The sequence below is a fragment of the Arachis hypogaea genome, chromosome 14 (assembly GCF_003086295.3).
Source record: "Arachis hypogaea cultivar Tifrunner chromosome 14, arahy.Tifrunner.gnm2.J5K5, whole genome shotgun sequence".
NCBI lineage: Eukaryota > Viridiplantae > Streptophyta > Magnoliopsida > Fabales > Fabaceae > Arachis > Arachis hypogaea.
Genome location: NC_092049.1, coordinates 66,930,615 through 66,945,263, shown reverse-complemented (window position 1 = coordinate 66,945,263; position 14,649 = coordinate 66,930,615). Strand labels below are relative to the sequence as shown.

The 14,649-nt window shown below is 40.6% G+C and overlaps 1 non-coding gene across 1 annotated transcript; it reads left to right on the top strand.

The window, feature by feature from the left end:
* The first annotated feature begins 12,160 nt into the window (after positions 1–12,160).
* Positions 12,161–12,267, top strand: LOC112746254 (small nucleolar RNA R71). Its single transcript, XR_003174147.1, has one exon. It is a non-coding gene; the product is annotated as a small nucleolar RNA R71 (small nucleolar RNA).
* Positions 12,268–14,649: the final 2,382 nt, after the last annotated feature.

Here is a 14,649-nt window from a genome sequence, read left to right as displayed (position 1 = left end):
TTTCTTTTTATTTTTGCTTGAGGACAAGCAAATCTCTAAGTTTGGTGTGATTTTCGTGATCCCTGAGCTAAAACAAACGAATCTCATGGCTCCCAAAGGAAGACAAACCACTTCAAGAGGCAAGAAAGAAAGCAATCCAAAGCCACTTTGGATGCATGAAAATTTCTGCACCAAAGAACATGTAGACCATTACTTCAAAATTGTGTGCAGAAGATCAGTGATCCCGGAAGTTAGGTTCAATTTGAAAGAAGATGAATACCTGGAGATCCAAGAACAGATTCGAAACAGGGGCTGGGAAGTCCTGGCTAATCCTGAGATACATGTTGGAAGAAACATGATCCAAAAATTCTATGCAAATCTGTAGATGACGGATAAGTAAAGATTAGAGGGAACTGCTTTCCACTCCTTTCGGACCATGGTCAGAGGGAAGATTATTTCCTTCCACTTTGACAAGGTGAGAGAAGTTCTCAAGCTTCCTCAGCTACAAGATGATCTAGAATCCTTTAATAGAAGAATGACCAAAGATAAAAGGCTAGATCAGGTTCTAGAGGACATATGCCTCCCGGGAATCGAGTGGATTACCAATACAAAAGGTGTCCCAAACCAGCTAAAGAGAGGAGATCTCAAACCAGTTGCTAGAGGTTGGCTGGATTTCATTGGGCATTCTATACTCCCAACCAGCAACCGTTCTGAAGTCACTGTCAAGAGAGCAGTGATGATTCACTGTATCATGCTGGGGAAAGAAGTAGAGATTTATCAGCTGATTCCTGGTGAAATTTACATATTTGGAAACAAGGAATCCACTGATGCTAAATTGGCTTACCCAAGCTTGATCAGTCTATTATGTAAAGATGCGGGGGTACAGATAGGAGTGGATGAATATATCCCAGTTGAACGCCCAATCACCAAAAAGGTAATGGATGGACCTCAAGTTCAAGACAACCCCATCAAAAGGAGGGCGCATGAGCTCCTCCCAAAAATTCCTCAATTTGAATATTGGACCCGCTTAGAAGCATCTGTCACCAAGTTGCAAGAAGTTATGGATCAACTCAAAGAGGAGCAACATAATCAAAACAGCATGCTCTGCAAACTGCTCAAGGAACAAGAGAAACAAGGGCATGAGATACAGGAGCTAAAGCGCCAGAAGCTGCCCCTTCATGGTTCTTGTTAGCCAATTCTTGATGCTTTATCATTTTCTCCAGCATCATCTCCAAATTGGAGATTCTTTGGGATTCTTGTGGTAATTGTGGCTGAGTGTGGGATGTAAAAGGTAGATGAAAGTTATTTTGGTTAGTTGATGAGTTATTTGGTGGATAGTAATTGGATGAGGGTGATTATTTTGTGATTTTCTATATGGGTTTTAGTTAGTTAATTGATGATTCTGATGGTTTGTGCTGCGGGAGTTGCTAGGGTTAGAATTTCTTTGCCATGAGTTTTGGTTTTCTACACACTTCAGATTGGGGTGGTTTCTCCAAGATGAGTTATAAGTGTCTCCATGAAACTCATTCTGTCCAGCACTTTGGTTGTGTATATATTGCACTTGTTTAGGCTGTTGCTCTTCATAGCTCTCTTCCTGTTGTCCCCACACAACTGGTGGTTGATTGGATGAGCTCACAGCTGCAAGTTGAAGTCCATCTATTCTCTTTGCCATCATCTCCATTTCTTGTTGGATTTGCTGGTGCATCAATTTGTTCTGTGCCAAGATAGTGTCCACACCTTCAAGCTCTAATACACATTTCCTTAGAGCTGGTTAGCATTGCCTTTGATGAGCATAAAAGTATTGATTATTGGTCACAGTGTCTATGAGATTCTAGGCTTCTTCAGCTGTGTTCATTAGCTATAGTGAACCTCCTGCTGAGTAATCCAGGGCCTCTTGAGCTTTTAGAGTCAAGCCCTCAAAAAAATTCTGAAGTCTGTCCCATTCGCTAAACATTTCAGGAGGACATTTTCTTATCAAGGCTTTGTATCTTTCCCATGCCTCATAAAGTAATTTTCCCTCCAGTTGAGTGAAGGTTTGCACTTCGGTCTTCAATCTGATGATTCTCTAAGGTGGATAGAACTTAGCTAGGAATTTGCTCACCAAATCCTCCCAATTATTGATGCTTTCTTTGGGAAATGTCTCTAGCCATTGAGATGCCTTATCCCTCGAAGAGAATGGAAATAACAGTAACTTGTGGATATCCGGATGCACACCATTTGTCTTGACTGTTTCACATATCCTCAGGAAGACAGATAAATGTTGATTCGGGTCTTCAAGAGGACCCCCTCCATAAGAACAATTTTTTACACCAAAGTGATAAGTTAAGGCTTCAACTCAAAGTTATTGGCATGGACATTTGGAGTGAGTATACTACTCCCACATTTTCTTGGGTTGGGGAAGGTGTAAGAGGCTAGAACTCTCTTTGGAGGTTGGCATTGTTGTTAGCCACCTCCTCTGGTGGATTAGGGAGGTTACCCTCCATCTCTTGATCTTCCTCTTCTGATTCTTCTTCTCCAATCAATCCCTTACCTCTTCCTTCTCTTCTTAGCCTCAAGAAGGTTTTCTCTAGTTCAGAATCAAAGGAGGTGGATGCACTTCTTCTCCCTCCTAGCATACAACACAAATAAACCAAAAACAAACAAAGCACTCTGTTGCTAGAGTGAGGTTAATGTTAACAAAAATAAAATCTCAAACAGTTAGTGTGCTTAACAAAAACAAAGAAAAATACTTAATCTAGATTATCACCTACTAAATCATTGTTAATCTAAATTAATCCCTGGCAACGGCGCCAAAAATTTGATGGCGAAAATTGAATTCCACACAAACTAACCGGCAAGTATACCAGGTCGCATCAAGTAGTAAAACTCATAAGGGTGAGGTCAATCCCACGAGGATTGATGGATTAAGCAATTTTATTATGGTAATGAGTCTAGTTAAGCTAACAAATGATGATTTAAGTGAAATTTGATCAACAGAAAGTAAATAGCATTAAATCTAATGTAAATTTGCTTGAAACTTAAATGGCAAGAAACTTAAATTGCATCAAAAATAAAATGTAAGAAACTGTAAAATAAACTGAATATTAAATTGCAATCAAAATAAATGACTAGAATCTTAGATTGTAAGAAATTAAAAGAGCAATATCTAAATGGTACTGAAATTTAAATTGTGAGAATTGTAAATGGGAATTGGTTGTAGGGAATAAAGGAAGGCAGTAAACAATTGCAAATGAAAATAAATTTAGAGAGATCTAAATTGAAGAAAATCAAAGAAAATGATTCATTAGGGATTGGAGATACCATAATCCCTCATGAATCAAATGGGTCTCAACTCCTTTCTCAATCATATGAGTAGATCTATAGCGGATTGAAATTGATTGGATCCCAATTCCTTGGCAATCCAATCTCTCTAATCACAATCAATCTTGCCAATTCCTTGATCTAATTGTCATGAGAAGAGGTTAAGTGCCTATCTCTGATGCACGGAAACTTGTCTCTCAATAATTTTCCTTCGGCAAGTATACCAAATTGTCGTCAAGTAAAAACTCACAATAGAGTGAGGTCGAATCCCACAGGGATTGATTGGTCAAGCAACTTTAATTAGAGGATTGTTCTAGTTGAGTGAAGCAGAATTTGATTTGAGATTTGCAGAAAATTAAATGGCAGGAAAGTAAATAGCAGAAAATGTAAATTGCTGGAAATAAAGAGCTGAATGTAAATGGCAAAAAATAAATTGTAGAATCTTAAATGGGAATGGGGAAGATGCTCATAAAAGTAAATTACAGAAATTAAAGAGAATGGGTAAGATCAGAAATGGGGAATTCATTGGGCTTAGGAGATGTTGCATTCTCCGGATCAAGTTCATTTTCTTCTCTTCCTCAATCAATGCGTTTATTGATCTCCTTGGCAATCTTAAGTGATCGAATTACAATTCCTTGTAATTTAATCTCTCAAATCTTGATCAATAGCCAATTCCTTGGTCAATTGCTCATGAGAAGAGATGAAGTATGGTCACTGATTATACCACATGCATTCCAAAATCAAGTGTTGGTAGAATTATAGTCACCATATCCATCCAACCTCAATTTGGTCCAAGATGAGAAAGCATTTCTAGCATAATCTCTTCATTCCTCTTCCAAGGTTCAGAAGAGATCCAAGTATGAATAGCTTCTTTTCCAAGATAACTACCCAATTGGATGAAGATTGAAAGCTTTCTAGTAAAATCAAGAGAAAAGATAGAAGAAGAATAATGAAAACTAATATTGATCCATCAAATTACAACAAAGCTCCCTAACCCAATGAAAGGGGTTTAGTTGTTGATAGCTCTGGAAATCGAAAACAAAGATGGAAAATACATTATGAAAAGTAAAACTATATATACTACTCTTCTGATCTTCTACAATTTCGAACTCCCCCAAAAGCTTCTTTCTAATTCAAAACTACCCCTATATGTACTACTCTTCTGATCTTCTAGTTGGTTCTTCAAGTCTTAGATATGGGCCTTTGGATCTTGAGTTTGAAGCAGTTATCCTCTTCAGTGGGCTTAGCTTTACTTGCAGCGAGAAAGTATGAAGTTGGCAGGGTGTTTAGCTCAGGACGTTAGTGGCGTTAACGTTAAGTGAGAGTGTGGGTTCGAGAACGTTAGTGACAATCACCTTTTTAACTAACGTTCCTAACCCAGAGATGATCCACGTTAACTTCAACGTTAGTGGCACCAACGTGACCACTAACGTTGCCTCTTGGTCCTTCGCACACGTTATTGGGACTCACCTTTTCCAATAACGTTGAGAGTCCTCCCTTCCCCCTATGTTAGAGCCATGTTAAGTCCACGTTAACTTAGTTAACGTGGCTCTTAACGTAGGCTTGCTAATCCTTCGAGAATGTTAGTGACACTTACCTTTGTCACTAACGTTCCAAGATGCCCCTACTTCCCACGTTAGAGTCTACGTTAACTAGGTTAACGTGGCTTCTAACCTGGTGTTGATAGCCATCTCCAACGCTAGTGACAAAGGTGAGTGTCACTAACGTTGGCTCATCATTTCCTTTATCCACGTTAGCTTCCACGTTAACTAAGTTAATATTGGAGCAAACGTTGCTCATAGTGGCTTGTGGTGGTACATCCCAAAGTTAGTGACAAAGGTAAGTGTCACTAACGTTGGCGATCACTTGCTTTCTCCACGTTAACTAAGTTAACGTGGCAACTAACGTGGCTTATTATGGCTTGGCCAACGTTTGTGACAAAGGTGAGTGTCACTAACGTTGGCTTCTCTTTTGCTTCCCAACGTTAGAGTCCACGTTAACTGAGTTAACGTGGCTCTTAACGTGGCCACTTATGAGTTTGGTCCAACGTTAGTGACAAAGGTGAGTGTCACTAACGTTGGCCTTATTTCTTTCTTCCACGTTAGAGTTCACGTTAACTTAGTTAACATGACTCTTAACGTGGGCTATTATGGCTTTTGAGGACGTTATTGGCGATTACTTTTCTCATTAACGTTGCAAGTTAGTTCCCATTTCACGTTAGTGGTCACGTTAGTTAGACTAACATGGCTGCTAACGTGGTTCTTCCTTGCTTCCTTTGTCCTGAAATCAAACAATAAAGTGCATTAATGTTCTAATCCAAGTCATGAGACATGCATCATCCAATTTGTCATATAATTCATGCAAAATTCTCATGAAATCATGTAAAGTGCACCATGTTTGCTTGAATCAAGATGTAAGTGAAATTTTACCCAAAACTTGCTTATTTCCTAAGAAAATGCATGAAACTATCCTAAAACAGTAAAGAAAAGGTTAGTGAAACTGGCCAGAATGCCCTGGCATCACAATACCAAACTTAAAGCTTGCTTGTCCCTAAGCAAATACTAGAACAAGAGAATGATGAATTGAATGCCAAGAGGAATGAGTCATTATTGTGGAAGTCATGTCCTTGGTTTTATGGTGGTTTCATGCATAGCAACTTAGGTTCATTCCTTCACTGGCTTTCAAACCTTTATCATGTCCTAGAATACTCACTTGATTGCATCCCATGAGACTTTTATTCATTGATCCTTTTTGTTATTTCAGGGCGTTTTGTGTTCTTAGACTAGGTGCTCTGTGAGGGGGCGACTCTTTAAGATAAGCTTTCAGCCAGTACTCCCGAACCAGTTGGTTCAAGGTGCTAGGTGTTAAGACACCCCTAAGGACTTACTCCCTCAAGTCTCTTTCCCCCTTACATACACATCATAGGCACATGGTTTGTTATTTTCTTTCTTGAGACCTTGGTGTCCAGCACCTCTTTGGGTTACTAAGCGTTCTGTAGAAAAGGTTACTCTTGATAGTGGACTTTCAGCTGATAATCCCGGGTTAGTTAACCCAAGTTACCAAGTGATAAGGCACCCCTAAGAGCTTATTCATCCAAGTAAATCCCTTACACAGGAACACCACAGACACTTCCCTCAAGATTCAAACCCTTGGTGCCTAGCCTTATTTCTTACTCTTTTTCTTTTATTCTTAACTTTCATTTTTCTTTCCCTTTTCTTTTATTGGGATCTTGTTATTTGGCTAGTCTCATGGGGTGTGTTTCAAGCATATGATTCAGGACAGATAGTTGCCTTCCCACCTTATTGGTAAACCAACTTAGCTAATCTATTATCACCCCATAAAATTAGGAATTTACTCCACAACTTGAACTCCCCTCTGGTCTTTGATAACACACATTCTCTTTTTATTTGATTAAAAAGGAGACAAGCATACAAGTAGGCAAGGTGAAGATGCAGCAGGTATCGTGAACAACACACATATGACAAAAGCAAAACAAACATTAAACTACAATGATTTAAACTAATGAGTAACTATTAATCAAGGTCTTTCGGACTTCCAATTCTTAGCATTTCAAGTATATGGAGTTAAGTAACAACACAACCTTCGGGTGATGGTTTCTAGCTGTTCCCTTGTTGTCCTCATCCATAATTTTTGCTCCTTCACTTCCTTGGATGATGGTGCACCATTTCCTCAGAAGGTTCCTGCAAAGTTATTGGAAGTTGCTTGTTTCCAGAGCACTTGAGAAATAGTTAGCTCGCATGTATGTTTGTGAATTTCTGAACTTAATTTGGTGTGTGAACACCAAACTTATTTCCTTGCCTAGTAGACAGATTGCATACTTGCAGAGAGCCTCATAGGTTGTTACTAACACAAACAACTATTGACTAAAGACTAAACTCCTGCTAAGTGGTTCCCTTGATTGGTTGGAGCTACCAGTTGGCCATTGGAGTGTAGTGTGATTCTAACTAATATCTTTGGTGGAACACCAACCTTAGAATCACACTTTTACTCTTGGATTTGTTTTGGTGTGGAACACCAAACTTAGCTCCTCGCAATATAGGGGAAACAACTTGTGATCTTTATTGAAATGACAATGAAAAAAGAAACTACCTCAAGTTGGGTTGCCTCCCAACAAAGCGCCCTTTTAGCGTCGCTAGCTCGACGATTCCTCCATTACTTGAGAAGATACTTCACTTTGGGGTTTTCCCCCATGTTGCCTATATAGTGTTTGAGCCTTTGTCCGTTCACAATGAAAGTCCTCTCTGAACTCTCATCCATGATTTCTATGTGTCCATATGGCGAGACTTTTGTGACAAGAAAGGGTCCTGACCACCTTGATTTGAGTTTTCCTGGGAACAGTCTCAATTTGGAGTTGTAGAGGAGTACTTGCTGCCCCTTTGCGAAACTCCTGGGTGCCAGATGGAAGTCATGTCTCCTCTTCACCTTTTCTTTATAAATCTTGGCATTTTCATAAGCTTAAGATCTGAATTCCTCCATCTCTTGCAGCTGCAGAATCCTCTTTGCACCAGCAGCAATGCTGTCAAAATTTAGTATCTTGAGAGCCCAGAGGGCTTTGTGTTCCAGCTCCAGTGGTAAGTGACAAGCTTTCCCATACACCAGTTGATATGGGGACATCCCGAGTGGTGTTTTGAATGCTGTTCTGTATGCCCAAAGAGCATCATCCAGCTTCTTCGACCAATCCTTTCTTGATGCTCCTACAGTCTTTTCCAAAATCCTTTTTAGCTCTCTGTTAGATATCTCAGTCTGCCCACTTGTTTGGGGGTGATAAGGCGTGACAACCTTGTGTTTCACTCCGTATCTTAGGAGAAGAGCTTCTAGTGGTCTGTTACAAAAGTGGCTCCCTCCATCACTGATGAGTGCTCGTGGGACTCCAAACCGGCTAAAGATATTCTTCCTGAGGAAGTTCATGACCACCTTGTTATCATTTGTTGGGGTTGCAATAGCCTCCACCCACTTGGAAACGTAGTCCACTGCCACCAAAATGTACTTGTTTGAATATGAGGTTGGGAATGGTCCCATGAAATCGATTCCCCATACATCAAACAGTTCCAGTTCTAAGATGAAATTTTGTGGCATCTCATTTCTTCTGGGCAAGTTTCCAGCTCTTTGGCATTCATTGTAGTTCTTTACTAGTTCCTTGGCATCCTTGAAAAGGGTGGGCCAAAAGAATCCGCTTTGTAACACCTTGGCTGCAGTTCTGTCCCCTCCAAAATGGCCTCCATAGCACGAGCCGTGGCAATTCAACAGGACCTCTCGTCCTTCTTCTTCTGAAACACATCTTCTCAGGATACCATCTGAACACTTCTTGAAGAGATATGGCTCATCCCAGACAAAATATTTTGCATCATTTATGAGCTTTCTTTTTTGATGTTTGTTGATCTCTGGAGGTAAAGCCCCAGTTGCCTTGAAGTTGGCAATGTCTGCAAACCATGGTGCTTTGTGAACTGTCATCAACTGCTCATCAGGAAAGAGCTCATTTACACTTGTATCATGTGCTCCACCTTTATCATGAGGGATTCTGGATAGGTGATCTGCTACCTTGTTCTCCACTCCTTTCTTGTCTCTAATTTCAATGTTGAACTCCTGCAATAATAAGATCCACCTTATTAGTCTTGGTTTTGATTCTTGCTTGGCAAACAAATATTTAAGTGCTGTGTGATTTGTGAAAACAATCACTTTAGCACCAATGAGGTATGATCTAAACTTGTCAAATGCAAATACTATTGCTAGCAACTCTTTCTCAGTAGTGGTATAATTTCTTTGAGTGTCATTGAGGACTTTGCTAGCATAGTAGATCACATGGACTAAGTTATCTTTCCTCTGCCCTAACACGGCCCCAACTGCAAAATCAGATGCATCACACATCAATTCAAAAAGTAAGTTCCAATCAGGTGGGGAAATGATAGGGGCAGAGGACAGCCTCTGTTTCAAATTTTCGAATGCTAGCATGCATTTTTCATCAAAGACAAACGGTGTATCAGATACAAGGAGATTGCTTAAGGGCTTGGCTATCTTTGAAAAATCTTTAATAAACCTCCTGTAAAAGCCAGCATGCCCTAAAAAACTCCTAATTGCCTTGATATCACTGGGTGGGGGAAGTTTTTCAATAAGTTCCACCTTAGCTCTGTCAACCTCAATGCCTTGGTTAGAAACCTTATGGCCAAGGACTATTCCTTCAGTTACCATAAAGTGACATTTCTCCCAGTTCAGGACCAGATTGGTCTCTTGGCACCTTTTCAATACCAAGGCTAGGTGATTTAAGCAACTAGGAAAGGAATCTCTGAATACCGAAAAATCATCCATAAAGACTTCAATGAATTTCTCTATCATATCCGACAAGATAGATAGCATGCAGCGTTAGAAAGTTGCAGGTGCATTACATAGCCCAAATGGCATGCGCCTATAAGAAAACACTCCATATGGGCAAGTAAATGAGGTTTTCTCTTGGTCTCTAGGATCAACCATTATTTGGTTATATCCTGAATAACCGTCGAGAAAACAATAGTATGAGTGTCCTGCGAGTCTTTCCAACATCTGATCTATGAATGGAAGGGGAAAATGATCTTTTCGTGTAGCTTCATTTAGTTTTCTGTAGTCTATGCACATCCGCCATCCTGTGACGGTCCTGGTGGGGATTAGTTCGTTCCTCTCATTGGGAACTACAGTGATTCCTCCCTTTTTCAGAACAACATGCACAGGGCTGACCCAGGGGCTATCTGAGATCGGGTAGATTACCCCTCCCTGCCACAACTTCATAACTTCCTTCTGTACCACTTCCTTCATGATTGGGTTCAGCCTCCTTTGGGATTGAATGGATGGTTTGGCATCATCTTCCAACAGTATTTTATGGATGCATATGGCCGAACTGATCCCTTTTAGGTCAGCAAGGGTCCATCCAATGGCATCTTTATGCCTTCGCAACACTTGGAGCAGTTCATTTTCTTGATCTTGGCTGAGGGATGAGTTTATGATCACTGGGTAGCTTTCATTCTCGCCTAAGTATGCAAATTTGAGAGTGGGTGGCAGTGCTTTGAGTTCAAGTTTGGGTGCTTCTAACTTTTCATTCTCTTCCTTTGGTGCACCTTGCATATGAATCTCTGCTGTTGCAACCTCTTCACTAGACGTTGACTCCTCCTCTGTTAACCTTTCAGGTTCTTCTTCTTCAAAGCTCTCCTGCACTGCATCTTCCAGTGAGTCCAACCTCATACATTCTCCCAATTGTTCTGGTGGGTAACTCATGGCCTTGAACACATTGAATGTCATCTTTTCATTGTGTAATCTTAAGGTGAGGTCACCTTTTTGGACATCAATGACAGCTCCAGCAGTAGCTAAGAACGGTCTTCCCAGGATGATAGAGGCATTGGCTTCCTCCTACATGTCCAACACCACAAAGTCTGCTGGGAAGATGAAATCTCCCACCTTCACCAGCAAATCTTCCACTACACCATGAGGGAACTTGAACGATCGGTCTGCCAGTTGTAGGGCCATTTTTGTTGGTTTAGCCTCCTCGATTTTCATTTTTCTCATCATAGCTACTGACATCAGATTTATGCTGGCTCCTAAGTCACATAGAGCCTTCTCCAATGTGATTTCCCCTATAATACAAGAGATTTGGAAACTTCCAGGATCCTTCAATTTTTGGGGTAGTTTATGCTGAATGATAGCACTACATTCTTCTGTTAGTATCACAGTTTCGTTGCTCTTCCAACTTCTCTTCTTAGTCATCAATTCCTTCAAGAACTTGGCATAGAGTGGCATTTGCTCTATTGCTTCAGCAAAGGCTATGTTAATCTGTAATTTTTTGATGATTTCTAAAAATCTGGAGAACTGGATGTCATCCCCCTTCTTCTTCAGTTGTTGAGGATATGGGACTTTGGGAACATATGGCTTCAGCTCTCCTTCCTTTTGATGTGAGTTGGAGGTGGGGACTTGAACTTCATCTTGTTCCTCCTTCTGTCCAACCGAATCTTTCTCTTGCGGTTTCTTGGGAGTCTCCTTCAATTCCTTTCCACTTCTGAGGGTGATAGCATGACACTCCTCCCTTTGGTTTGAGTCTGCATCGCTGCGAGGGTTGTGGCTGGAAATTTGCTTGAATAGGTATCCAATTTGTGTCTCAAGTTTCTTGATGGCAGCATCTTGATTCTACATATTGGACTGTACTTCTTCTCAGAATGCCTTACTGTCTCGAATCTCTTTGCATATGCCCTCAAGTAGGGTCTCAATTCTGGAGAATCTATCTTCAGATGATGGTGAGTTGAGGTTGGATGGGTGAGTTGGGATATTTTTCTTTTGGTATGGATGTGGAGAGGTGTTGTTAGGGTGGTGTTGATATGATCTCTGTGTGGAATGTTGGTGAGCTGCATGGTTGTTGGGGTTGTGACGTCTCTGATCTTGGCTTTGATCTTGTTGATTTCCCCACCTAAAGTTTGGGTGATTCCTCCAACCAGGGTTGTAGGTCTTGGAGTATAGATCATGGGTCTGCCTGGGTGAGTTTCCAATGTAGTTGGCTTGTTCTTGCTCATCCTCTGCCTCTGCATTCACTCCCTCTTGGGTTGCTGATGAGGTGGTTATTGCTGCTACTTGGTTTCTCTCCATCTTCTAGGTGAGGTCAGCCAACTGCTTGGTGATAAGCTTGTTCTGGGCCAGCAGTGCATCCACATTGTTTAGCTCCATCACTCCTCTAGTGTTGCCTCTTTCAGAAGCATAGAAATAGTCATTCTCTGCTACAGTCTCAATGACATCTATGGCTTCTTCAATGGTCTTCTTCTTGTTCAGAGATCCCCCTGATGAATGGTCTACTGCCTTCTTTGATTCATAAGAAAGACCTTCATAGAAAATGTGCAGCTGCACCCATTCGTTGAACATATCTGGTGGACACCTTCTTGTCAGGTCCTTAAACCTCTCCCATGCTTCATATAGAGTCTCACCATCTTGCTGCCTGAAGGTTTGCACCTCAGCTCTCAGCCTGTTGATCCGTTGAGGAGGATAGAATCTTGCCAAGAACTTGTTCACCACCTCTTCCCAGGTTGCTAAACTCTCCTTTGGGAAGGATTCTAGCCATTTAGATGCCTTGTCCTTGAGTGAGAAAGGGAACAGAAGTAGTCTATAGGTGTCAGGATGAACACCATTAGACTTCACAGTATCACATATCCTCAGGAAGGTGGTTAGATGTTGATTGGGGTCTTCTTGGACACCTCCTCCGAATGAACAATTGTTCTGAACAAGGGTGATGAGCTGTGGCTTTAGTTCAAAGTTGTTGGCATGTATGGTTGGCCTTTGGATGCTACTTCCGCAATTTCCTGGGTTTGGATTGATGTACGAACCCAGAACTCTTCTCTCTTGCCCAGCATGATTTGCTAGACCTTCTCTGCCATGGTTGTGAGCCTCTTCTTCATGATGGTTCTCCATATTCTCGTCCATATATGGTTCAAAGTACTCCTCCTCTTCCTCAGCACCAACTACTCTATTTCCTCTTACTTCCCTCCTTAATCTAAGGAAGGTCCTCTCAGGTTCAGAATCAAAGGAAGTTGAAGCCCCACTTTTTCTCTCTGTCATACAACCAACAAGGCACAAGCAAGAAAATAGATGCAGAAAGTAATTTCTACAGAAATGTTGTTAGTGTGAGTGATGCAATATATCAAATAGTTAGTGGGTTAGTGGACTGAATTGTAAACAATTAAGAAAATGGGTAGAGGGAAGGGAAGAAAATAACTAAACAGAAAGTAAATTACTCAAATGAACTTAAATCAAACAAAAGAAAAAAAATGCTCAATCTAGTTATCCTCCAATTTAATCATTGTTAATACAAAATCAATCCCCGGCAACGGCGCCATAAACTTGATGCACGGAAACTTGTCTCTCAACAATTTTCCTTCGGCAAGTATACCGAATTATTGTTAAGTAAAAACTCACAATAGAGTGAGGTCGAATCCCACAGGGAATTATTGGTCAAGCAACTTTAATTAGAGAAATTTTCTAGTTGAGCGAAGCATAATTTGATTTGAGATTTGCAGAAAATTAAATGGCGGGAAAGTAAATAGCAGAAAATGTAAATTGCTGGAAATAAAGAGCTGAATGTAAATGGCGGAAAGTAAATTGTAGAATCTTAAATGGGAATGGGGAAGATGCTCATAAAATTAAATTACAGAAATTAAAGAGAATGGGTAAGATCAGAAATGGGGAATTCATTGGGCTTAGGAGATGTTGCATTCTCCGGATCAAGGTCATTTTCATCTCTTCCTCAATCAATGCGTTCATTGATCTCCTTGGCAATCTTAAGTGATCGAATTACAATTCCTTGTAATTCAATCTCTCAAATCTTGATTAATAGCCAATTCCTTGGTCAATTGCTCATGAGCAGAGATGAAGTATGGTCATTGATTATACCACATGCATTCCCAAATCAAGTGTTGGTAGAATTATAGTCACCATATCCATCCAACCCCAATTTGGTCCAACATGAGAAAGCATTTCTAGCATTATCTCTTCATTCCTCTTCCAAGGTTCAGAAGAGATCCAAGTATGAATAGCTTCTTTTCCAAGATAACTACCCAATTGGATGAAGATTGAAAGCTTTCTAGTAAAATCAAGAGAAAATATAGAAGAAGAATAATGAAAACTAATATTGATCCATCAAATTACAACAGAGCTCCCTAACCCAATGAAAGGGGTTTAGTTGTTCATAGCTCTGGAAATCGAAAATAAAGATGGAAAATACATTATGAAAAGTAAAACTAGAAGTGCAGAGAAAGTAAAATTATACAGAGATTAGTTCTCCAATTTCCAACTCCCCCAAAAGCTTCTTTCTAATTCAAAACTACCCCTATATATACTACTCTTCTGATCTTCTAGTTGGTTCTTCAAGTCTTGGATATGGGCCTTTGGATCTTGATTTTGAAGCAGTTATCCTCTTCAGTGGGCTTAGCTTTACTTGCAGAGAGAAAGTGTGAAGTAGGCAGGGTGTTTAGCTCAGGACGTTAGTGGCGTTAACGTTAAGTGAGAGTGTGGGTTCGAGAACGTTAGTGACAATCACCTTTTTCACTAACGTTCCTAACCCAGGGATGATCCACGTTAACTTCAACGTTAGTGGCACCAATGTGACCACTAACGTTGCCTCTTGGTCCTTCGCACACGTTATTGGGACTCACCTTTTCCAATAACGTTGAGAGTCCTCCCTTCCCCCTACGTTAGAGTCCACGTTAACTTAGTTAACGTGGCTCTTAACGTAGGCTTGCCAATCCTTCGAGAACGTTAGTGACACTTACCTTTGTCACTAACGTTCCAACATGCCCCTACTTCCCACGTTAGAGTCGACGTTAACTAGGTTAACGTGGCTTCTAACGTGGTGTT